The sequence below is a fragment of the Durio zibethinus genome, chromosome 28 (genome assembly GCF_047325235.1).
Source record: "Durio zibethinus cultivar Kanyao isolate XHJ-2024 chromosome 28, ASM4732523v1, whole genome shotgun sequence".
Classification (NCBI taxonomy): domain Eukaryota; kingdom Viridiplantae; phylum Streptophyta; class Magnoliopsida; order Malvales; family Malvaceae; genus Durio; species Durio zibethinus.
In genome coordinates this window covers 9,507,630-9,533,564 of record NC_143189.1, presented here as the reverse complement: position 1 = coordinate 9,533,564, position 25,935 = coordinate 9,507,630, and the positions used below count along the sequence as shown (strand labels likewise).

General features: G+C 30.2%; 1 pseudogene across 1 annotated transcript; it reads left to right on the top strand.

The window, feature by feature from the left end:
• Nucleotides 1–15,006: 15,006 nt before the first annotated feature.
• LOC111280509 (pyrophosphate-energized vacuolar membrane proton pump-like) lies at nucleotides 15,007–21,195 on the top strand (annotated as a pseudogene). The gene is made up of 8 exons (XR_016335011.1): nucleotides 15,007–15,352; nucleotides 17,551–18,125; nucleotides 18,251–18,629; nucleotides 19,002–19,088; nucleotides 19,175–19,505; nucleotides 19,932–20,342; nucleotides 20,517–20,576; nucleotides 20,669–21,195. The product of XR_016335011.1 is annotated as a pyrophosphate-energized vacuolar membrane proton pump-like (transcript).
• The last annotated feature ends 4,740 nt before the right edge of the window (nucleotides 21,196–25,935 follow it).

Sequence of the window (25,935 nt, the reverse complement as noted above, 5' to 3'; positions counted from 1 at the left end):
GATAAAATAGCTAACTTGAATTGAATAAGGAATCTTGATTTCTAACTCACTTAGAAGCTAGAATTTGCAACTCATACACTTGGTACATGGTTAGTTTGTCATTAGTTATGAAAAATTCATAGTATTTCAAGCTAAAAACTTATCAGTGCCTTTCTTTTCATTCATGTACTTGTGTTTAAAAGCAGTCTAAATTTTTGGTATTTTCATATTTCTATATCATATAATGAATCTAAAATGTAACCTTGACAGACTAGTTCATCTTTTTCACATTTGCTTCTTGTTGCCTTAACAACATTAAAGTCTTAGAATTGGTTCAAGAATTGGTTCCAAATTTTGATCAAGTACATAAAACATCTTTAATGCAATCAACAATAAAACTATTTTATTCTTTCACCTAGTGTAGTTGGATGCATTAACAATCAAGTTTGATTACATCTTGATTCTGAAAATGAATATTTATATTTGAATCTAAATCAATAGCAGTAAGGGCAATAGTAGATGTATTAGACAAGCTAATTGCCTTTAAATTGTTAGAAAATTTTAAGAAAATAGAATAATAAGAAAGAAGAAATATGGCTTTAAGGCATGAAAAATAGTATTTTAAAGGCAATTATGTTGATAGGATATAACAAAGCCTTAAAAATCTTAAAATCAGAATCAATGAAATTGATCATGTAGAAAGACCTATTTATAATAAACAAATAGTCACAAATTTCTATTCAAAAAATTATGACAATCTGTATAGTTAAGTTTTTCTGTTCAAATAAGTTTACTCAGAATAAAAATAATATTGATTTATTAATTTTCAAAAAATTTAACAAGAAAAAGATTTAAAAAATTAATTTATTTACTAAACAAGCTTAAGTGCCAATTTTTTACTTTTAAAATTGTTTGACCTACTTAAAAAATTTTTAGTAAGCCTAAATGACTTGACCCACTGTAACACTTAGTTTAATTACTTAAATAACACTAGTAGTCTCATTTAAACTACATATAAATTGTCTTTCTATTCAATTTGGGATACACTATATTCTAAACTACCAACAATCCCCTACTAGTTTGAAATGTTGGTGCTTAATCTTTAACCTTTAAAATAAATAAATATTATAAATAAAATAAGGTATCTTTCAATTTAAGGCTTCAATTAACATATATATCTTAGAATTGTAACAAAGTTGATGCTTTTTGTAAATTAAACCTCAATTCTTAATGTTAAAATTAAAAATATAATGTACATAATACTTACTTAATCTTCTGTTAAAAGTTTATAACCCTTTTAGCACTATTATAAACTTCAATGTTTATACTATTGTAGACATTTAATTATAGACTTCATTAGGAGTTTAATCTCAATCTCCATTCACACAATGGTTTACACTAGTATTCCAAATATTTAGAATAGGTTGACTAGTGCTTATAGACACATGGCAATAACTTGTTGTCATCTATTAAACTTTGTAATTAGAAATTACTAATTCAAAGTTAGGTTTCTATTATTAGTGTCTAAAAGGAATTTTAAACCCATTGCACTTATCGTGTTTCTTACCAAATTTCTAGGTAGTGCCTTAATAAGAGAATCTGTTAAGTTGTTAGTAGATTTAACATATATTATGGTAATTATCGCATTTTTTTTTTATAATTTCTCTAATATAGTCATGTCTTAAACTAATTTGTCTAGATTTTTCATTATAAATTTCACTATAAGCTCTAAACATAATAGTTTCATTATCACAGTATAAGGAAATGGCTATTATTGGTTATGGCTACAACTCTAGATTTATTAATAAATTTTTTAGCCATTTTGCTTTTATACCTACTGCAGTTAAAGCTATAAATTTAGATTCTATAGTTGAATGTGAAATGCAAGTTTGTTTCTTGGATGCCCAACTAATTACACTACCTCCAAGAGTAAACATCCAACTTGAAATAGATTTATTGTCACTTTTACTAGTGATCCAAATTGCATTAGAATATCCTTGTAAACCTGTTGGATATTTCGAATAAAAGAAGCCAAAATCTTTAGTACTTTTAAGATAACCAAGAATTCTTCTTATGGCCTTCCAATGACTTATGCTAGGCTTACTTGTATATTTTGATAACTTACAAACAAAAAAAGCTATATCTGGCCTAGTACAATATATAGTATACATAATAATTCCAATAGCACTAACATATTCAAGTTGTGCAATTACATGACCTTAATTTTCTATTAAATTTATACTTATATCATATGGAGTATTGGCTTTGTTTATATTAACATACTTAAACTTATTAAGCAATTTCTCAATATAATGACTTTAATTAAGTCCCTTGTTATGTCTCTTAACTTTAATTCCCAAAATGATATCAACTTCATTTAAATCTTCCATTTTAAAATTAAAAATTAGATACCTTTTGGTTTCATTTATGCCAATTATATTAGTACTAAAAATTAGCATATCATCTACATAGAGACATATTATAATTCTTTAATAAAATTTGAGTAAATACACTTATCGGCTCCATTGTATTTAAAACCATTGACCAATATGATTGAATCAAACTTTTAATGCCAGTGTTTGGAGCTTGCTTTAGCCCATAAAGTGACTTAATTAATATACATACTTCATTTTCATTACTTGGAAGAATAAAACTTTCTGGTTGTTTCATGTATAATTCTTCCTTTAAGTCACCATTTACAAAAGCCATCTTAACATCCATTTGATGCATATGTAATTTATAAATGGAAACCAAAGCTATAAGAAATCTAATGGATGTTATTCTAGCTACTGGAGCGTAAGTATCAAAATAATATATGCCTTTTTTTGTTTAAAACCTTTTACAACTAATTTTTCTTTAAAGGTTTGTATAAAACCATTTGTATTATATTTCCTTCTAAACACTCATTTACATCCTATAGGTTTAGAACTTGGTGGTAGATCTACTAAGACATGTGTATTATTGGATATAATTGAGTCTATTTCATCATTAATAGCATCTTTCGAAAAAACAACATCTCTTGAAATCATAGCTTTATTAAATGTTTTAGGGTCTTCTTATATATTTAGTAGAATTGATATTTTATTAAGCATTTTAATTCTATTTGCTTCTACTATAAAGATAATAGAATCTGGAGAAACAAAATAAGATTGTAAAAAATTCTCTTTTCTAGTTCTTTTGCTCTTTCTAAGTTCAATAAAATCATTATTTTTTTGTCTTTTTATTTCTAGTCATAGAAATCATTTCAATTTATTTTTCTATATCAATTTCAGTATTACACATAAACTTATTTTCAAAAAATTTTACATGAATATGTTCAACAATAGCATTAGTATTTAAATCGAGAAGTTGATATGCCTTTGAATTCTATGCACAACAAACAAAAATGCTTATGCATAACAAACAAAAATGCTTCTAATACCTTTAGGTCTAAGTTTTAATTTATGAGGATTAAATACTTTGTAAAAGATAATGCACCGCTACACTTTAAAACAATCCAAAATTGGTTTTTTGTCATGATTTCAAAGTTTATATGGTGTTTTTAAGAATTTCTATAAAAGAATACTATTATGTATATGTCATGATATTAGAAGTGCTTCTCCCTAAAGATGTGGAGGTAATTTAGCATTTAACGACATACTATTTATCATATCAACTAAGATTCTATTTTTTCTTTTAGCTAAACTATTTTGTTAAATGTGCATAAAGGGGCTGTTTTTTGATAAATAATTATATTATCTTCACAAAAAAGAGAAAACGAATTTGAAAAATTTTCTTCACCCTTATCAGTTCAAAGAATTTTGATTTTTTTCTTCTTTTGATTTTCAACAACTAATTTATATTATTTAAATTTATCAAAGTGTTCATATTTGGTTATAATTAGATACACAAAGTATAACAAGAACTATCATATATAAATGTTATAAAATACCTTTTTCTTTTTTGTTAATAAACCATTTAACTCACAAATATCAGTATATACAAATTCTAACAATTATGTATTTCTTTGAACATTAGAAAAAGATTTCTTAATCATTTTTTCTTTGACACAGATTTCATATTTAATGTCATGATTTTTTTGGTATGTTATATAACCATACTTAGACATATGATTCATATATTGATAATTTAAATATCTTAATCTAGTATGCCATAAAGAAGAAGAATGCTCAACAATATAAGTAGAACATTATATATTTCATTAATACTTAGTTTAAACATGCCATTGTTAGAATATCCTTTTCCAATAACTACACCATTTTTAGACACTATAACTTTATTAGACTCTAGTACAATTTTAAACATTTTCTTACATAATAGATTTGTAGATGCAAGGTTCTTTTTAATCTTAAAAACATAAAAAATATTAAGTAAAGTTAAGTTCTGTCTTTAGGTGAATTTCAATTCAACTGTTCCTTTTCCAATCACTTTGGCAGAAACATGATTTCCCATAAGAATATTTTTAGGTCCATTGCATTCTTCATAAGTCTTGAACTACTCTTTGTTGTTGTAAACATGAATTATTGCACAAGAATCTAGCCACCAATTAGATAACTTATTTGCAATAATCATATGAACTGTGGTGATCATTCTAATTTGCATATTGGTCACCATTACAACAAGTTCTTTAACTTCTTACTCAACTAGATTTACCTTGTTTTTAGAACTAGAACTAATTTTAATTCCAACATTTTAAAATCTACATTCTTTAATAAAATTTCATTTTTTCACAATGGAAACATATTTTATTCTTGTTAAATTTGGATTTCTTGAATCACATCTTTTTTACTTTAAATTGTTCTGAGTTTTTTTAAAAGATTTGTGAGTTTTTTCAGAATTTTAGTCATTTACATAGTTCACATTAGAACCTTTAAGGAAGAGTGCATCTCTTACATGATTTTTTGTTTCAATCTGTAAATGGGTCTGAAATTCTCCAATAGTGAAAATATTTGTTGAATGTAAAACCTTTTTCCTATATCTATTCCAAGAAAGAGGAAGTTTTGACAAAATAATTCTAATGTGAAATGAATCAGGAATCTTAATTTCCAACTCACTTAACTTAAAAGCCAAAATTTGCTACACATGCACTTGGTCCATGATTGGTATGTCATCAATTATGGAAAATTTAAATTATTGCAAGGCCAAAAATTTACCAATACCTTTCTTTTCATTCATGTACTTGTGTTCAAGAGCAGTCCAAATTTCTTTTGGTGTTTTCATAATTTTGTATAGGTCATCTAGGTGATCAAATAGTGAATTCAAATTGTAACCTCGATAGACTAGTTCATTTTTTTCACATTTGTTTCTTATTGCTTTAAAAGCATTAGAGTCTCTAAGAGTTGGTTCTGCAATTGGTTCCAAATTTGGATCAAGTACATAAAACATCTTCAATATAATCAATAGGGAAACCATTTTGTCCTTTCACCTAGTGTAGTTCAGTCCATTGAAATGATCAAGTTTGATTACATCTTGATTCTAAAAATGAAGATTCATACTTGATTCAAAATCAATAGTAGTAGGGATGACGGTAGATGTAATAGTCATGATAATTGCCTTGAAATTGTTAAAAAATTTTGAGAAAATAAAAATAATAAGAAAGAAGAAATATGACTTTGAGATGTGAAGAACACTATCTTAAAGGCAATTATGCTTATAGGATATAACAAAACCTTAAACTTCTCCAAATTAGAATCAAAGCAATTAGTCATATAGAAAGATCTATTTATAATAAACTAGTTACAAATTTCTATTAAAAAAATTATGACAATTTGTATAGTTATCTTTTTTTTTTTTGTTTAAACAAGCTTGTCAAAATAAAAATAATCTTAATTTATTATTATTATGAAAATTTAATAAGTAAAAAAATTAAAAAAATAAATCTATTTACTAAACAAGCCCAAGTGCCTAATCTTTAATTCTTAAAATTATTTAGCCCACTAAGAAAACTCTTTGCAAGTGTAAATAACTTGTCCCATTCCAACACTTAGTTCAATTACTTAAATAACATATATAGTCTCTTTTAAACTATAAATAATGATCTTTCAATTTAATATGGGATACACCATATTATAAACTACCAACACTAAGTACATGATTTAAAAAAAATTCAAAGACATTTTCAAGTTAAAGAATATCATTTTGAAAATATAAATTTTATTTAATAAAACAAATTATATATCTAAAACATTTGCAAATATTTAGTTTAAAGTTTTATAAGTTCAAAATAACAATCAATTCAAGAGTAACAAAGTTTTATCATGTTGGAATGGTAAATAGTTATATGGGTTCAATGTCAAAACATCATTTTGAAATGCAGCCTAAATCTTAAATTTTAAACATCCATTGTTTTTAGACCTTTAAGTTTTTATGAGTATGACTTCAACTCGACCATTAAGGTAAGATTTTGATCAAGATCTAAAGCTTAATTCCTTTTTAATAATCTTTTCATTTTTAAGGTCTTGTAGATGAACATCATTATCATATTTTTAGCTTAATAAAACGACGACAAAGATTTTATGTTAATTAAATTGCCATCTGTCCCCGTGTGGTTGCCATGGCTTCAATACAGGAGGTATCCACCACTCCTGGTACGATTTCAATACAAGCCCCTCTCAATTGTCTGAGTTCGTCCCTTGCCACCACTCCTATGCCTCCGAGCCTCTTGCTGGTACTGACTGCACCATCGAAATTTACTTTGATTTGCCCTTGCTCTGGTGGTAGCCAGTGACTTTGGACATGAACCTCCCTTACTGGATGCTGTTTTTGTGCCTTTAAATATTCTTCCAGATATCTTTTGATAAAAGAAGCTATCAAAGCTGCCTCTCTTCGCCCTTTGCCATGAACCTCCCTATTCCTATCTGTCCAAATGGCCCAACACGCAACCATGACAATAGGAAATAAAGATGGTTCAAGCTGCTCATGAACGTGGTACACCCACCCCACGGTGTTGTTGAAATCCTTTTCATCATCATTCTAGTTAAAGTCCAGGATTTGCCACACTGTTTTAGCGCATTGGCATGCAAGCAACGCATGAATCGCTGACTCCTCTTCCACTCGACATCTGGGACATATGCTGTCATCGATCACCTGTTTCCTTGCCAATTGTTAATGCACTGGAATGATACCTTTACTTATTTTCCAAACTAGGATTTTAATTTTTGCTGGTACCTGCACTGTCCAAAATTTCCGCCGTAGCTTCCTGTTTCTGCTTTCATTATCATTCCCTTCCTCTTCCTCCCTAGTTACTTGTTCCATTTTTTGTAGGAGCCGGTACCCATTTCTCACTGAATATTCCCTTTTATTATCAAAGTGCCACACAATCACGTCCCTACCCCCAATCTTGCTGAGTGGCAGTGCATAAATGGCTAACACCTCCTTTGGTTCGAATGTCTCGTGTACTTATTCCCAGTTCCAACATTGAGCGTCCGCCTTTATCAAGGCTGACACCAAACTGTTTTCATCCCAATTACCTCTCGATGTCCGGATCATAAATCCCTTGTTCATGGGCATCCATTTGTCTTCCCAGATCTTAACAGACTTACCACTGCCAATTCTCTATCTCATCCCTTGTTTAAGTAATGCCTTTGCAGTCCATATGCTCCTCCATGTCATGGATGGTTGTGACCCCAATTCAGATTCCATGAAAGGGACGTTCTCAAAGTATTTTGCCTTCAGTACGCGATGGACCAGAGTTTCTGTCTTTGTCGCAATTCTCCATCCTTGTTTCGCTAACATGACTTTGTTGAAATTCGCCATATCCCGAAAGCTCATCACACCATCTATCTTAGGCTGGCACATTCTCTTCCAACTAAGCCAGTGAATGCCACGCTTATCCTTGTTATTCTGCCACCAATATTTGGAGATTAATCCATTCAATTCATCACACAAAGATTTCAACAGTAAGAAACAGCTCATTACATATGAGGGTATAGCTTGAAGAATGGACTTAATAAAATGTTCTTTACCCCCTGAGACAGTGTTTGATGCCCCAGCTCTTGATCCGTGCACTGATTTTTACCTTCAGCTCCCCAAAGGCCCTTTTTTTTTATCCCTTCCAATCATCGAATGAAGCCTTAAATATCTGTCTTTGTTCATAGTGGTCTGAACCCCGAACAAATCTTTTATCACATTCTTCTGCTCCTCGCTTGTGTTATTGTTGAAAATAGCCAAATGTATCAAAGTTGATATTCCGCCCTGAGTTTTCTCTATGTCTCCGTAACACGTGCAACACTCTTTCGCTTTTGCTTTTGTTTGCCTTGGCTAATAATAAGCTGTCGTCAGCGAAGAACAGGTGAATAACTCTTGGTTCTTGGCGACCAACTTTGACACCACTTATCAGATTCTATTGCTGTCGCTTCCTTAGTAATGCTGATAGTCCCTCTGTACAAAACAAAAATAACTAGGGCGATAGAGGATCTCGAAGACCTCTTCTTGGTCTAAAAACATTAGTAGGTTCACCATTAATCACAAGTGAGTATGAGGTCAATTTAACACAATTCATAACAAGCATAATCCAAGAAGGATGAAACCCAAGCCTACCCATGATTCTAGCCAGAAATTCCTACTCCACCTTATCATAGGCTTTACTTATATCTAATTTCAGTGCAAACGACCCCTCTCTCCCTTTCCTTCTTAGTTTCAGACTGTGCAACATCTCATAAGCCGCTAAAACATTATCAATAATAAGGCGACCTGGCACAAATGCACTTTGTGACTCGCTAATGCATCCAAGAAGGATCGTTTTAAGCATATTGACAATAACCTTAGAAATGATTTTGTAAATGACATTACAAAGGCTAATAGGCCAGAATTGGGATATGTTCCTAAGATTTTTTGTTTTTGGAATAAACACAATATTGGTCTGATTTAAATCATCCGTCTTTCTCCCTTAAGGCAAGCTAAGCAAATATTGGTTACATCATAACCCATTATATGCCAATAATAATGGTAAAATAATGCAGGCATACTATCAGGTCCGAGTGATTTGGTGGGATGCACTTGCTGGATTGCGTCTTTGATTTCATCTGCCCGAAAATCTGCCAAAAGAAGTCGGTTCATCTCAGCTGACACACACGGGTTCACTGCTTCCCAAATATCTTCGCATGAGGTGGTATTCTCAGGTGAAAACTTTCAAAAGTATTCATTGGCAATATCCTGTATTTTTCCTTTGTCTTCATGCCAAACCCATTCTCCATCCTCCAGCTCCTTTATTGTATTAAGTCATTTCCTGGCAGAAGCCTGGCTGCAAAAAAATGAAGTGTTCTTGTCTCCTTCTCGTAACCAATTAATCCTTGCTCGTTGAAGCCAGAAAACTTCTTCTTTCTCGAAGCTTTTGTTCAGCTCATCTTTAAGAAATTGTTTCTTGTGGAGAACCTCATCTAACGGTGCCATAATGTCCACTTGTTTTATCCCCTCCCTAAGCCACGCCATCACTCTTTTGTTACTCCCAAAATTTTCATTGTACCATCCCCTAACCTTGGTCCCCACGGGCCTCAATTTTGTAGATACCGGATCATGCCTTCTTTCATCCCATGCTTCTCTGACAACAGCCTCACTTTCTTTTTCTTTAGCCCACAATAATTCAAATTTTGCTCTCTTTCTTGACTTCTTATTTTTCTATGCCTCACACGTCTTTTTGGTACATACTAAAATTGGGCAGTGATCAGATATTGAAGCTTCCGAGTGTTTGATTTCATGGCTAGGAAATTTGTCAACCCACCTTTTATTGCCAAGTCCACTATCAAGCCTCTTCCTTACACTATTGACCTGGTAATTTCCCCTCTCCCATGTAAACCAACTCGCACAACACCCCAAGCCTTCAAGTTCACAATCCTCCAAAGCTGTCCTAAACTCAATCATTTGTTTTTTAGGTCTCAATACCATGCCCAATTTTTCGTGACTCCTCAAAATTTCAGTGAAGTCCCCACAACAGAGCCATGGATCATCTGACTATCTTTCTAAGTGCCTCAGTAAATCCCAAGTTTCATTCCTTCTCCTCGTATCAGGTTCACCGTAAAATCCCGTCACTCTCCACTTACCTAGTTTTGATCCATCTCAATTTCATGTCGATATGATGCGTTGACAGATTGCGTAGATTAAGCTCTATTTCCTCTTTCCACAATACTACTAGACTGTCTCTACTTCCTTAAGCACTCCGCGCAATACAACCATACATACTACATCTCCTTTTTATTCTTTCCATTTTCTTCTCATATAATTTTGTCTCACTTAAGAAAATCACATGGGGATCTTGCCTCTTCAAAAGATCTCGATGGACTCGAACTGGGGTGGTTGTTCCCGGCAGGATTGGTCACCAGTCTCCGGCAATACCTGTTATATTCCATCTGCTCTTTCCCTATCCTTTTTATTTTTCTTGGTTTGGACATCAACCTCCATTAAATCCTTTTCCCTGGTAGTATTTTTCCTTTTACCAACCACGAATTGTAACTCCACTTCCCTTTTGCTAGCTAGTTATGCCCTTGCCCTTTTCTTCCACGTGTTTTCTAGGCTGATTGTTATTTACACTTTTATTCTCTTTGCCATCCTTCGTTGCCACACCGTCTAACGAGCTGTCCACTTTATTAGCCTCTATAACATGCAGGTCAACCCCATTTTTACTATTCCCGTTTTTGCGAGTATTTTCTTTTCCCAACCCATAAAACGTACCCCCTTAATTCCCTATTTGCATCCTCTTGCCCCTTCTTCTTTATTTGCGTTCCAGTTGTCCCTTTCCTAATTCCACGTTTTGGATCCATTAATTTTTGGATCCTAATTCGCGAAATTTTTTATCCCGAGAAGAAAGTGTGATCCAAATAATTTTCTTCCATTTTCAAGACATTTCATATTCAAATTCATTTATTTAGTTGAAAAAAATTTATGTATATTAATTATTATATAATTATCATATTCTCTTTGATATATTCATTTTATTTTATTAATAATAAATATCATAATAACAAATGATGCCTTTAATAATAAAAAAATAAATATTTTATTTGATTGTTGTTTTAATTTATAAATCATTATCATAATTAATAGGGTGAATTTTATTTAGAAAAAGATCAATTAAGGCATTTGATACTTTGAATGCTTTAATTGATCTATTTTAAAATTTTAGCATTTCTTCAATTAAGGTGTTTGTGTAATCAAGCGCCTTAATTGATTTGTTTTATAATTTTAAAAACATATCAATTAAGGCATTCAAAGTACCAAATACCTTACTTGATCATTTTTAATACTTATAATTAATGGTTTTGAAAATGATCAATTTTTTTATGATATTTGTCTATTAATTTAATCAAAATAATTATTTTTATAGATCAATTAAGACGTTTTGTATACAAACACCTTAATTGATCTAATTTATAAATTATAAAATTAATCAATTAAGACATTTGTGTAAAGAAATACCTTAATTGATATTACTAAATTTATAGTTTAGATTAATTAAGGCGTCTCTATACCCCGAACTTTCGATTCTTCTTTTGGGTAGGGCTCGTGTGGATTGTGATGGATTGATACGTGATAAAGACATATTCAATTCCTAATTAATGGTTAGACATTATGCAACAATATTAATATAGTAAATCTAAAGCCCATCAAGGGAATCAATTAAACAAATACATATAGAGAGAAAATAAAGAAGTGTGTACTCAAAATTATAATATACATTGAACATTCAAGAATAAAAAAATATCATGTAAATATATATTGAACATAGATATAAAGCAAATTTTACACTCAATCATATGGTACATAAATCAAATAAATTGAGCAACGTTATAACATACAAAACATTTCTATAATGTTCTTATATTCGAGATTGCAACCAATGGTTGAATATCTTATTAGTTGATTATCTCTAACCTAAGTCCAAAAATCAGATGGCTCAACATGCATAATCAAATCTTGATGTTTCAAATTCATATGATTAGCTAATACTCCATTAGCAACATCACCTTTAATAGGGTCAAAAACCATCTCGGATCTAATAAAATTATAGAGAAGGTAACAAGTAGAAATTATTCTACAATATGTCTTTATTGAATAAAATGACTTCTCTCTTAAAATCATCTATCTAGCTTTCAATATACCAAAACATTTCTCAATACAATTTTTTGCTTGAAAATATTTCATATTGAAGTATTCTTATGAGATTGTTGGTTGGAGCCCTACCCTATAGTCACTAAAATGGTATCGTTGACTTCTATAAGCTGCCAAGAAATATTTCCCATTTGTGTATTCGATATTACACAAATAGTAATTACCTATTACAGTGAAACAATATTAATAATATGAAAAAAAAAAGGTGTTTCATTATAAACATAACACAAACATAATAAAAATAATAACTTGAAGGATCTTCAACCCATTCTTACATGTAATGGCATTCCTTAGCATTCTGCCATTTGCTACAGAACCTTTCCATTTCAATAGAACATATATGAATTGTATATATAGGGTGCAAACACCAAGGACATTGGTAGTAATTTTATTTTTTTGAGTCATGTATCTAGGCCTATCAATTATGTTTACATTGACTTTGAAGTATGTCCCCTCTAAGGCACACAAACAATCCTTGAACCATTTTCATTTATTATCTGTTGAATTTTTTAGTCTTAGTTCAAGTTTTTTAAACAACAACGTATGCAAGTCTTAAAATAGAATTCAACATAGAATGAAATTGTCTACTAATCGTCTCCTTAGATCAGGCCACTTAATGCTTTATAACCTTATTTTTTGTATGATGGACCATGATGTGGAGGAAGCTAATAACTAGTTCTTTTATTGACGTATATTTAGATGACTGTATCCGTTTTTTGTTTTAAGCAAATAATATAATTTTGTGAAAACTCTTTTGTCTATTCTAGTATTATCTACACATTATCTATCGCTCTAAAAAATCATTACATTTAAGTTTTACTTTCTAATATATAGCCTATCATAAGATGTTCTACCATAAGATAGTCTACCATAAGATAGTCTATGTCATTTTCTAATATTCATGTGTAATAAAGTTATAACAACAAAACGTAATATAAGTAAAAAAGTCTCTATCTGGTTCAAACGAATCATTAGCATTGTAACCAATTGCATCTTTGTTCATAGTGATAAATCAACCATAACTATTTAGAAGACAAAATCTTGTTAAAGTTGAAAACATAAATGGAAGGCAAATCTTGGCACATTGTACATGGTACATGGAATCTATCAAACATCATCAAAGAAAATATAAATCAGCAGCAAAACATTTATGGATTAAGGAGCTAAAACAAATAAACCACAAAACAAATTTGATATATCAAAAACAAAAATCTAGATCTAAACATCTAAAAATATGAAACAAAAAAAAAGAAAATATTGTAATGCAACAAATAGTACAGATAAGATAAATAGGTATCAAAAAGTATACAAATCATTTTTTGTAAAAATGAAAATAAAGTTAATAGGTAGAAGATTAAATGAGAGATGTTTAAGCTGAAGTTGGTTAAAAGAGAATAGTATTTACGTTAAGCTAAGATGTGTTAAAATCAAAATTAGAAACATATTGATTATTGAAACATAATTAAGACATCAAATAAGGCATTTTTTTATATAAAAACGCCTTATTTGATGTATAAAATATAAGTTCTTCTACTTCACGATTAGATATTATAGCGTTTATATTGTCAGAACATTGTTTTTAAGAGGGAAAACAAAATCTTAATATGTGGTAATTAAGACGTTTGTGAGAAGAAACATTTTAATCGATAACCAATTAAGGTGTTTTTTTAGAGAAAACATCTTAATCGATGGACACTTCAATTTTTGTCAAACTATGATTGAAAATCATTAATATCATAACATAATCTTTAAGACAAAAAAAATTTAATAAATTATCAATTAAAGTGTTTGATTAAACAAATGCATTAATTGATGCCTTTGTCAATTAAGATGTTTTAATGAAGAAATACCTTAATAGCAACATAAAATAAAAAAAAAAATGCATATTGTTTATATAATTATTTACAACTGAATTTCAGTTATTTTCAGACTTACTTGTTAAAAGGGTAATAAGTATATGATAAATTTTTTATTCAAGTTAAAGTTTAAAATAAGATAATTTTTTCTTTCGAAAATTTAAAATACTACAATGAAATATATGTTTTTATTTTGAGATTTTGGATATTATTAAAAATTTAATTTTTTTTTAAAATTAAATTATCTTGAACAAAATATAAAAATCAAATACCTATAATCAAAATTAAAAAAAAAATTTATGAATTCTTTCGAATCGAACACTTTTAAAATGCCAATTATAGCATCTCTATTGAAGGGGTCGGTCGTGAGCAATTTTCCAACCAGCCAGTTCCTTTCCTCCACCACTTCTGCGTTATCCAGTTGACCTTCCACTACCACACTATCCATTTCCTCATCGTTTAACTTTAGTCTCCTCCATAGGATTTCGACATCTTCCTCCATGATTACTTCCTGACTCCTTGAATCTGTAGAATATACAGCCAATGCAAACTTAAAGAGTAACAACCCTAAGAAACTTTGAGGAGAAACAGACTCTTTTACCAGATAATACTTGAGACTTCTCTTACAGGTCAGAAGAGGCTCAGAATATAAAATGAAAACATGTTAAATTGTCTTGGAGAGTGTACTTGAATTTTCCTTTTTATTTTGTTACCATAATAAAAATTGCATGGTTATCCACAAACTACGTGGCGCATCGAATAATTCCCCTGAAATTTACTCTCAACATGAAAAAATAAAATTAAATAAAATGGATTCCGACATCCATGTGTCGAATTATGTGCTACAGTTATGAGGTGATTCTCTTCTCTCATTCATCTTCACCCACAATCCCTCAAATCCTCCCCATCACTCACCGTTCATCTTTGCTGATTCAAGATTAATTGAATCCTACGGTTTAGAACAGAAGCTTTAAAATATTATAATAATTCATTAGCTGGGGATTCCTCTTATGAAATATAAAAAAATTCCATTTTTCTCTATATATTCACCTGAACACTCACAGAGGAACACCTTACTCCTACGACTCACTTCTTTCTCTTTAATTGTATCTCAAACTCTTTTCTTTGCGGTGGCCGGAGGATTGTAGGCGTTGAAGGTGATGGGGGCGGCAGTATTGTCGGAGCTGGCGACGGAGATCGTTTGCTAGTATGCGCCGTGATTGGAATAGCTTTCTCGTTGGTGCAGTTGTTGATGGTGTCGCGCGTGAAGCTCACCTCCGAGCGGCATGCGTCGGGTGGGTCGGCGAATAGTAACAAGAACGGTTACAGTGATGACTTGTTTGAGGAAGAGGAAGGGATCAATGACCATAGCGTCGTCACCAAGTGCGCTGATATCCAAAGCGCTATCTCTGAAGGTGAGATCTTTGGATTTTGATATTAGATCTTAACCTTTTTTTTTTTAAAGATTTGTTTTGAGTAATGACCCAAAATTACCACAACCTTGACGTAGTATTATTAAAAATCACAAGTATTGAATGAAATAGTAAATGATTAGTAATATTAACGCTCAACTTCATTCTTTTTTGTTGAAATTTTAAATCTTTAATTGTGTTAAAAGTTTCTTTCTACCATTGCAACCTTGCAAGGTGATACACAAAGTGGTTTGAATTTAAAATTTCAATTTGGAGGTTCCCGCTTTTGTTGAAAATTATAGAATTTATCTCTTATTCTGTAGCTCAAGCAATGAATTTGTAAAAAAAAAAAAAAATTATATTCATCAGTTGAATCCTTCTGCTCTTGTTATTTGTTTCAATGGTAGATGCATGTTCTTTTCAATTCAAAGATTTGGTTGAATGTTACTTGCACACAAATCATTTTCTATATATAAAAAAAAAATCTCAGGAGTTTTTGTCAGCTCTTGATGGTACAAATCAGTTCTGGGGTCTTCTATCACATCTGCTTTCCATCATTCACATTCAAGTTAGTTTTAATTAATTTTTTAATGGAATCTAAGATTAGACTTGGACGCAAGTTTGGAATGGAGTTATAACTGGGACAGGCTTTATCTATGGTGGTGCCGGAAGTGATATATTGTGTCATCTAAGTAAAGATTATTTGGCTTTATGGATGTTATTATCATTAGCCTCCCTTCCACATGTGCTGCTCATGGCCCATTTTTCCTTGTCTTCTTTTTCTTGTTTCCAATAATAATTGAGAACAGAATATTAGCATAGAATATTGCTGGTGGCTTTTTGATAATTGATACTTATTCATTGCTCCAACTTTTGTAATTAAAAAGGGAAAGATGCTAATTTAATGAAGATATTTTATTTTTTATGCTTATGGGCTTTTTTTTTTTTTTTTTTTTTAATTTTTGGAAATTGTAGCTCTGTCTTATGAACTTATTATATGCAGCTATTATTTTATTATCATTATTTGGAAGGGCCAAATTTTTTATGTCAGTATTGTATTAGAAATTTTCTTACTATTTCAGACCTCTAGTTAAATGATATAATACTATAAATAAAAAGGTGTTATTATCTTATATTTTTGTACCATATCCTATAATAAGTATATCGTTTTAACAATAACAAAATAATATAATATAATACCAGAACTATTTTTTTGGTAATTAATATATCTAAAATAACTTAATATGTCTTGTATTGCTATTACATCAATATATTTCAATAATAATTACAACAATGACAAAGATAATATATTAATAATTTAGGAGTAACATATTAATTAAAAATAATTATGGTATATTGATTTAAAAATAATCTATCTATTAATTTTAATAATTAAAGTATGAAAATTTTGTAAGACACTTAACCTGATACATTTAAGTATGATATAATAGTAGTACTATATTTTGTAATTAATATATAAAAAAATAACAATAAAATTATATTATAGTCTTGTAGTACAATGAAATTTATGAAAAATAATATATTAATAATTTATTATTTAATAGTAATTATAATATATTTATTTAGGAATAATCTATCCATTAATTCTAATAATAAAAATATTAAAATTTTCAAAGATGCTTAACCAGATACATTTAAGGATGCATGTATGTGTTAATGCTTTTGTTGCCTTTGTATATGCAAATGATTTTCAATTGCTTGAACTATATGAAAGGTGCATTCATTAGCTTTTCTGGTACTAAAGAGTAAAAACTTGTTGCTCTTGGCCAAGTTTTATAGTTAGTTTCATGCAAAAGTCAGTTCTTTAGTTTATGGTGGTACATTTTTTTTTTTCCTGCATTTGGCGTGATTGTAAGATTTATTTTACGATTTGCTGTTGTTTATTCACTTTTACATATTCTTCAATATCGTCTCTTTTCCTAAACTATTGGTTTTTGTTTCTATCCTGATGTATCAGTGATGTTAAGAGTTGGTGTGTCCTGTTGGTGGCTGCTTTGCAGTTTTCTATGTAAATGAACCCAAGATATATTTATTGTTCATGATGGTTGTGCATGTTATGCTCTTTTTTGCACGTGTAGTCAATAACAGTACTTTAATTGATATGATTTACTATTGACAGTCCCTTGTTTATGGCTATGATTATCTATGTTAATTAATCTGTTGATGTATGGGTGCAACAGGTGCAACATCCTTTCTTTTTACTGAATATCAGTATGTTGGCATCTTCATGATTGCTTTTGCTATCCTGATTTTCCTTTTCCTGGGCTCTGTTGAGGGCTTCAGCACAAAGAGCCAGCCTTGCACCTATGATAAGGAGAAGACGTGCAAACCAGCTCTTGCCACCTTCATCTTCAGTACTGTATCCTTCTTGCTAGGTGCATTCACCTCTGTTCTTTCTGGGTTTCTTGGGATGAAAATTGCTACCTATGCCAATGCAAGAACAACCTTAGAAGCAAGAAAGGGTGTTGGAAAGGCTTTTATTATTGCATTTAGATCTGGTGCAGTAATGGGTTTTCTACTTGCAGCAAATGGTTTGTTGGTGCTTTACATTGCCATCAATCTATTCAGGCTGTACTATGGTGATGACTGGGAAGGCCTTTTTGAGGCTATAACTGACTATGGTCTTGGGGGATCCTCTATGGCACTCTTTGGAAGAGTTGGTGGTGGTATCTATACAAAGGCTGCTGATGTTGGTGCTGATCTTGTAGGAAAGGTTGAAAGGAACATTCCAGAAGATGACCCAAGAAACCCAGCTGTAAGCCAAATTATTCTTTTGGAATATATTTATTCCGTGTTAGTTATAGGCTTGTCAATTATCTTTCCAGAAGTAATTATTCTCTTACTCAGACCCCTAACCGATATAATTTTTTTATCAATCAGGTAATTGCTGATAATGTTGGTGATAATGTTGGGGACATTGCTGGTATGGGTTCCGATCTATTTGGCTCGTATACTGAATCTTCCTGTGCTGCTCTTGTTGTTGCTTCTATATCCTCCTTTGGAGTAAACCACGAGTTCACTTCCACATTATATCCTCTTCTCATTAGTTCTGTGGCCATTCTTGTCTGTTTGATCACAACCCTATTTGCTACTGATTTCTTTGAAATCAAGGTTGTCAAGGAAATTGAACCGTCTTTGAAGAAGCAGCTTATTATCTCCACTATACTTATGACCGTGGGAATTGCAATGTTACTTGGATTGGTGTGCCATCTTCCTTCACTATTTACAATTTTGGGGCTCAGAAAGTTGTTAAGAACTGGTAAGATTGCATGATTCTTATATATTGCAAGCATGTTATAAAAGTAGTGGCTCTTAAAATTTCCAGCTAGATGCATACTATAACACAGCTATGCTCCTAATTTTGTGAGATTTGGAAAGATTAAGATCTTTTACTCTCCCCAATTCTTTGTTATCTCTTAGTTGGGCTTGGGCTAATTAGTTTCTTACGATCAGCATAACATGAGAGAATTGAACTGATGTCGTTGTATCCTATTAACATAATATTATTATAAACTTCATAAAGAACTGAAGCAGAAGGTGGCATGCAGCATTTCTTGTCTAGCATCCTGTTTCTCATGTCTTGCTTTCATTTTGCTCAGAATACAGCCACTAAAATGATTTTGATTTGCAGGCAACTATTTTTATGTGTGGGTGTTGGTCTCTGGGCTGGACTTATAATTGGTTTTGTTACCGAGTACTACACCAGTAATGCTTACAGGTATTAGAAACAATGCTTCGATTTATTATCTGTAGCAGTGTTACATCAAATTTTCTATCTTGATCAATCACATCCTGTATTTGCAGCCCTGTGCAGGATGTTGCTGATTCCTGCAGGACAGGAGCAGCCACCAATGTTATATTTGGCCTTGCTTTAGGATACAAATCTGTTATCATTTCAATTTTCGCCATTGCAATTAGCATTTTTGTTAGTTTTAGCTTTGCTGCCATGTATGGAATTGCAGTTGCTGCCCTTGGAATGTTGAGCACCATTGCAACTGGGTTGGCGATTGATGCTTATGGTCCCATCAGTGACAATGCTGGAGGCATTGCTGAGATGGCTGGCATGAGCCATCACATTCGTGAGAGAACTGATGCTCTTGATGCTGCTGGAAACACTACTGCTGCCATTGGAAAGGTACTGCATTCAACTATTTTCCTAGAGATTGTTCTTAGGAGAGTGATTTTAAGTTTTAAACTTGAAAAGTAGTTGCTTAATCATAGTATAGCATAAATGATGCATAGTTGAAGCTGTAACTACTGTGTTTACAGCTTATAGCAAGCATATTTGTTAGCAGATTGATCTCTTTAATGAGTTCTTGAACCCCAAATGAACTTGAGAGTGTTTGAATTCTATTTTATAATCAATCTAATCCACTTTGAGGTACTGTGCACTCATACTGCATTGCAATTGTGTATTTATGTCCTTTCATTGTTTTCCTAGTTAAATTAATGTCTCTTTTTACTATGCCAAACTACTCTCTCTCTCTCACTCTCTCCTCTGGCTCAACATCCTTAACTACTGGTCATTTATATTTGATGTATTATTCTTATATGTTTCCAGGGATTTGCTATTGGGTCAGCAGCATTGGTCTCATTGCTCTATTTGGTGCCTTTGTGAGCCGTGCAGCTATCTCAACTGTTGATGTCTTGACCCCAAAGGTTTTCATTGGTTTAATAGTTGGTGCCATGCTTCCCTACTGGTTCTCTGCCATGACCATGAAGAGTGTAGGAAGTGCAGCTTTAAAGATGGTTGAGGAGGTTCGCAGGCAGTTCAATGCTATTCCTGGTCTCATGGAGGGTCATGCCAAGCCTGATTATGCTACCTGTGTCAAAATCTCGACTGATGCCTCTATCAAGGAGATGATCCCTCCTGGTTCCCTTTGTTATGCTTACTCCCCTGATTGTTGGAACTTTCTTTGGTGTTGAAACTCTTGCTGGTGTCCTTGCTGGCGCTCTTGTTTCTGGTGTTCAGGTAAAGAAATTTAAAATTCCTTTTTGGTTTATTTGTCAATGGTAATTGTGCAAACTGTAAGGATTTTTTTTTTTTTGTAAACTACTCGTGAGAGCTTGATGGATAGTGGTTGGAAAGAGGTCGAATTTTAAAATCATTGATTATGGTTTCTCAATGGACTTTGTTCCTTGACAGATTGCAATTTCTGCTTCCAACACTGGTGGGGCATGGGACAATGCCAAGAAGTGTATTGAGGTAAATACTTTTGTGAGAAATTCAAGATAACTTTTTCTAACTTTCAGTGTGCCCTTTATATCATTGAGTGATATATATGTTTTCACTGTCAGGCTGGTGCCTCAGAGCACGCAAGGACCCTTGGTCCAAAAGGATCTGATCCTCACAAGGCAGCTGTCATTGGTGACACTGTTGGAGACCCGCTCAAGGATACCTCCGGCCCTTCACTTAACATCCTCATCAAGCTTATGGCAGTTGAGTCACTTGTGTTTGCTCCCTTTTTTGCCACTCACGGTGGCCTACTCTTCAAGATCTTTTGGAGAGTGGATGACAGAAACACACCGGGGAGTGGAGCTTGTTACCGCATCTTAGCTTCCCCGGATAAGAGTGTTTGTTGGTCCCATTCACCCGTTATATTTAGTTACTGTATCCGTCCATCCTGCCTGTTATAGGGCGTTTTTTCCAAGTCATTACTATTTTTGATGGGCTGATAATGATGATAACTAAGATGGGTTAGGACGACGGCTGAAAATGCTTCATTGGTATCATCGGAGATGGGTTAGCTTAATTTTGAAATTTTGTAATCTAAAAATCTTTTTTCCACCATTTATTCCAAAGAGTATTGTGGAGTCTGGTGTCTGATGTCTGGTCTAAAGTTATTGATGATTTATTTTTGCATTAAGCATTTGATTCAATAATTAATCTTAAAAAAAATGATCATCACAACCTGAAGCCTACATGAACGTATGAAAAATAATATCCACATCAATACTCCCAACTCCATTCAAACCAATTTAATTCGTGAGATCAGTTTCCCAAAAGATTCAAGAAAGAGAAGGAAACAATCACAAGAAAGAAAGCTACGCTGCCAAAAGTCAAGAAGCAAAATGTCAGAAAAAAAAAGAAAAAGCGCAGAATAAGAAAGGAGAAGAGGAGCTGGGTTGGATGAACTCGGAAGATATATCTTCAACAGCTACCTACAATTACAGTGTGGTAATTTCCATTGTTAGGATTTTCAATGATGCCTTGAGAATTGAAAGAGTAAATTCTTACGTTCGTCATACAAATGAAGCCAGCAGACAGAGGGTCGACCAAATTCCCAACCTGAATTTAATTTCACCAACCAAATTGTGAAACCAGGAATTTCAAACGGAAAATCTCATGAGGTCAGTCGAGCTCATGGCTGAGAACATTTAATGATTTATCACACGGGGTCTCATTTTTCAAGATTATTGATTGAGCCATGACTTTGGCCAATGACCAATCGCAGAAGAAAAATAAGAAAAATTTTAAAGTGATCCAACCGATGCCAACCCCTAAATCAACCGAAGTTGTCAGTATTGAATTAGATAATATTTCGATTTTTTTAAAAAAATATAGTATATATTGATATCAATTGTTTTGAAAGATTATTTCGGATATTTTGATTTAGTACAAATATATTTATAGGCATGCATAAACTTATAAATTATAATATTATTAATAAATCACAAAATAAATATATAATAATATATTCAAATTAAATAAATAAGTTTTAAAACATAAAAAATAATATTATAAAATTTTTATGATATTTTTAAACATTTAATCTGATCATATGATATTTAAATAAGTATTTTTATATAAATATTAAGATAAAAATAAAAAGATAAAAAAAATTAATCAAAGCTTTATGATTGTTAAACTTTATAAAAAGAGTATAATTATTTTCTTAAAAAAAATTAAAATACTTATAAACTTTGATTTGAAAAAATAAAATATAAAATTATAAACTTCGGTTTGAAAAAATAAAGTATATAAAAAAAAGTTAAAATAAAAAAAATCAACTTTTAAAAATTATTATGTCAATTAATTTTATTTTTATTAGGTTAAAAATAGTTAAATAATCAAAGATAAATTAAAAATTACAAAATATATTTCATATTCATGTATCAACCTAAACATGTTATTTCACCAAAATTCATCGAAATAGGTTGAAACTAACGAAAACAACCATGTTATCATATATCAAGTTTGGTACGAAAAATTATCCTTAGATGTATCATATTTTGGTATAACTAAAGTATACATGTCGGTATGATTGGTACAAAACGAAATTAACAATTATAATACCAACTCTTTAATCTCCCAAACAAAAAAAAAAATTTAAATTCCAATTGCCCTAACATACATAGGGGAAACAAATTCAAATACCATTTTTGAGTTTTTTTTTTTCTTTTTTTACTCTCTTTGCTAATTTTTATTGAATTTTCTAGTCAAATAAATTTAATTTTGATAATTATTTTAATAAAATCATAAAATTAAAAATAAAAATAAAATTTATAAAGTTTCAATTTCAAAATTTTCAAAAATAAATATTTTTAAAATTTTAATTTAATATATTATTTTAAAAAATAATAATCAAAATTGATTGATAGAAAATCTTAGAAGATGAAACGAAGGATTATCACTTAAAGCAATTGCAAATTTACTCTTTTTTTAATCCCTAAAACAAATAATAAATTCTTTGCATATGTTCTAACCTAAATTCTTGTCTTTTTGGTACATGATCTGACCTGAATTTATATGACTTTATAAGTATCGAACTACATTAAACCCGACTACCCAGTAAAAAAAAAAAGTTTAAACTGATAATAAATGAAAAAATTAGTAAAATTTCAATCAAAAATAAAATTGAGTTTGTAAACAAAACTAACAAAAAATTCCATGCAAGCTAAATAACGTGGTATTACAAGCATCAAATCAGAATATACAAAAAATTAAAGCTTTACTTTCTTTTGAATTGGAGGCCAATCTAACAAAAAAGAGCCTTTGAATTTTGTAACTTTCTTTAGATAAGTTTTTGTATTTTAATTACATCTAAAAAAGTTTTTAAATTTAAATTTACATCCAAATAAATCATTAACTTTTAATTTATACCTAAATAAACTGTTAATATAAATCAATTTTTTTAAAATAAAAATTTATTTGAATACAAATAAATAATAAGAACTTATTTGAATATAATAAAAATATAATGGGTTGTTTAAGAAAAATGAAATAATTTAGGAGCTTTTTAGTATTTTAGTCTAATTAATAATATTTTGTTAATAAAAAGAAGCTGCAGAAGAAAAAAAAAAGGCTAAAATATGAAAAAAGTCTTTGAAATATTCAAAATAATCTAATTAAGTCCTTATATTATTATTTCATCTAAATCAACTTCTCAACTTTTCCTTTCTACTATATAAGTGCTTCTATCCTTAAATTAATGATACTTAGCATATTTTAAGACATGTGAATAATAATACGAAAAAAAAAATACACATCTAACATAAGAAAAATTTTTAAAAATGGTTTAAAATTTTTTTATTAATTGATATCATAATTAAAAATAATTATAGAAAATAATAATATATAAAATTATTAAAAAATGTTTATATTTATATGAACATTAATAGAAATGATTAATTATTTGATATCATGATTGAAAATAATTAATATAAAGGAAATGTATATAAGTAAAATCATTATTTATTACTAAAAGAAAATCTTTATTTGTAAAATTATTAAAAGAGGAAATGTTTATATTTATATGAAAATTAATAAAAATGATTAATTATTAAAAGAAAATCTTTATTTGTAAAATAAATAAAAGAGGAATTGTTTATATTTATAAGAAAATTAATAAAAATGATTAATTTGATACCAAGATTGAAAATAGTTAGTGAAAAAGAAATGTATATATATTTAAAATTAATAAAAAGAAAATATCTGTATTTATATAAAAATTACAAAATTATTTGAATTTCTTTTTCATTAATTTTCGTACAAATACAAATATTTCTTTTTTTATTAATTTTATATATAGACATTTTCTTTTTTATTAATAAATAATAACAATTATTTATTATTGTAAACACCTAATTTTGTTCAGATTTATCGAAATAAGTATTAAATTGCATTCCACTTTGATATGTCAAATTTAAACTTATTTGGGCATTTTGATTATATTTACCATATTTTGAGATTAATTATTATACATGTATATATTTTATTATTTATTTAAAAAATTAAAAATAAATTAAAAAATAAAAAAAAAGAGAAGTGAAAAAAAAATTAGGCAAAAAAATCTTGAACTATCGAAAATGTTGAAAGGCTAAATTTGGCCTTTCAATTCTTCCACCCTACAGCCACCTACCAATTTCCTAATCCCAAAAAATAATAGATTTGATCCTTGAAAATTTGGGATTCATCTCGATTTAGCTCTTCAAATAGAGTTGATCTTGTAGTCAAAGAGAATGGAGTTCTTTTAAAAGAAAAATTTTTAGAAGTCAATTTTTACAAAAAAAAAAGACTACCCAAAACCAAAAAAGTTAGTCTTCAGCCAAAACCACCCTTAAATTGTGAAGCACTACTGCCCCAAGCTAACTTTCACTGCCATTACCAACACCAATACCCTCGAAAGCCACCACTAACCACCAAAACAAAACCCTCTCCTAAATCACTAGCTTCTACCATCAACCTTCACTGCCAAATTGATAAAGAACCTCATCTTCATCAACAACTTTTTAAACAACTTGAAACAAAAATTCCTCTTCCCTTTTATCAAAAATCAATAAAAAAAAATCACAATCCTCACAATTAGTGAGGGACCCAAAAAAAAAAATAATAATATAAGGTGTTAAGCCAAAAAGGAAACAAAAAAGAAAAATGATTGGAGAAAGAAAAAGAGAAAGGGCTCTCGGATGGGGAGTTGTTTGGCAAGAAGAGGGAAAAAAAGAAAAAAAATAAAAATAAAAAGGGAAAAATAAGAAGGGGAAAAGGGAAAAAAAAAGAGAAGAGAGAGCCGATGGTAAAAAAAAAAGAGAGAAGAAGAGGCATCAGTGTCGATAATAAAAGAAAAGAGGAAGGGGAAAGAAGAAATAAAAAGAAATAAAAGGGAAAAAAAAAAGGATATGGTTTGACTTTTCAAACCTAATCTTTATAATGGAATGAACTGAGTCTATTATGATCCATCATACCAGCCCATCTTGTAACCTGATCCAGTAACCCATTTAGTCGACCTAGAAATCATTTTAGGCTTTAGCACCAAAGATTCATTGGGTATACATTCTTCCTCCTTGTCATTTTCTTACATGTTTATTTATTTATTTTTATCTCATATATATATGTATTAAAATAAAAATGAATATTTTAGAAATTAAAAATTGTGAATATTTGTGTTAGTGTTATATATATATATGTATATATATATAGATAGATAGATTATAAGGGAATAATTATTATTGTTATTTAGAAAATAAAATATATGATAACAAGAAAAAAAATAAATAAAATGGTAAAATACTAATAAAGTCACAAGTGGTGATTTTATTGATAATTTCGAATTAATGAAATTTTT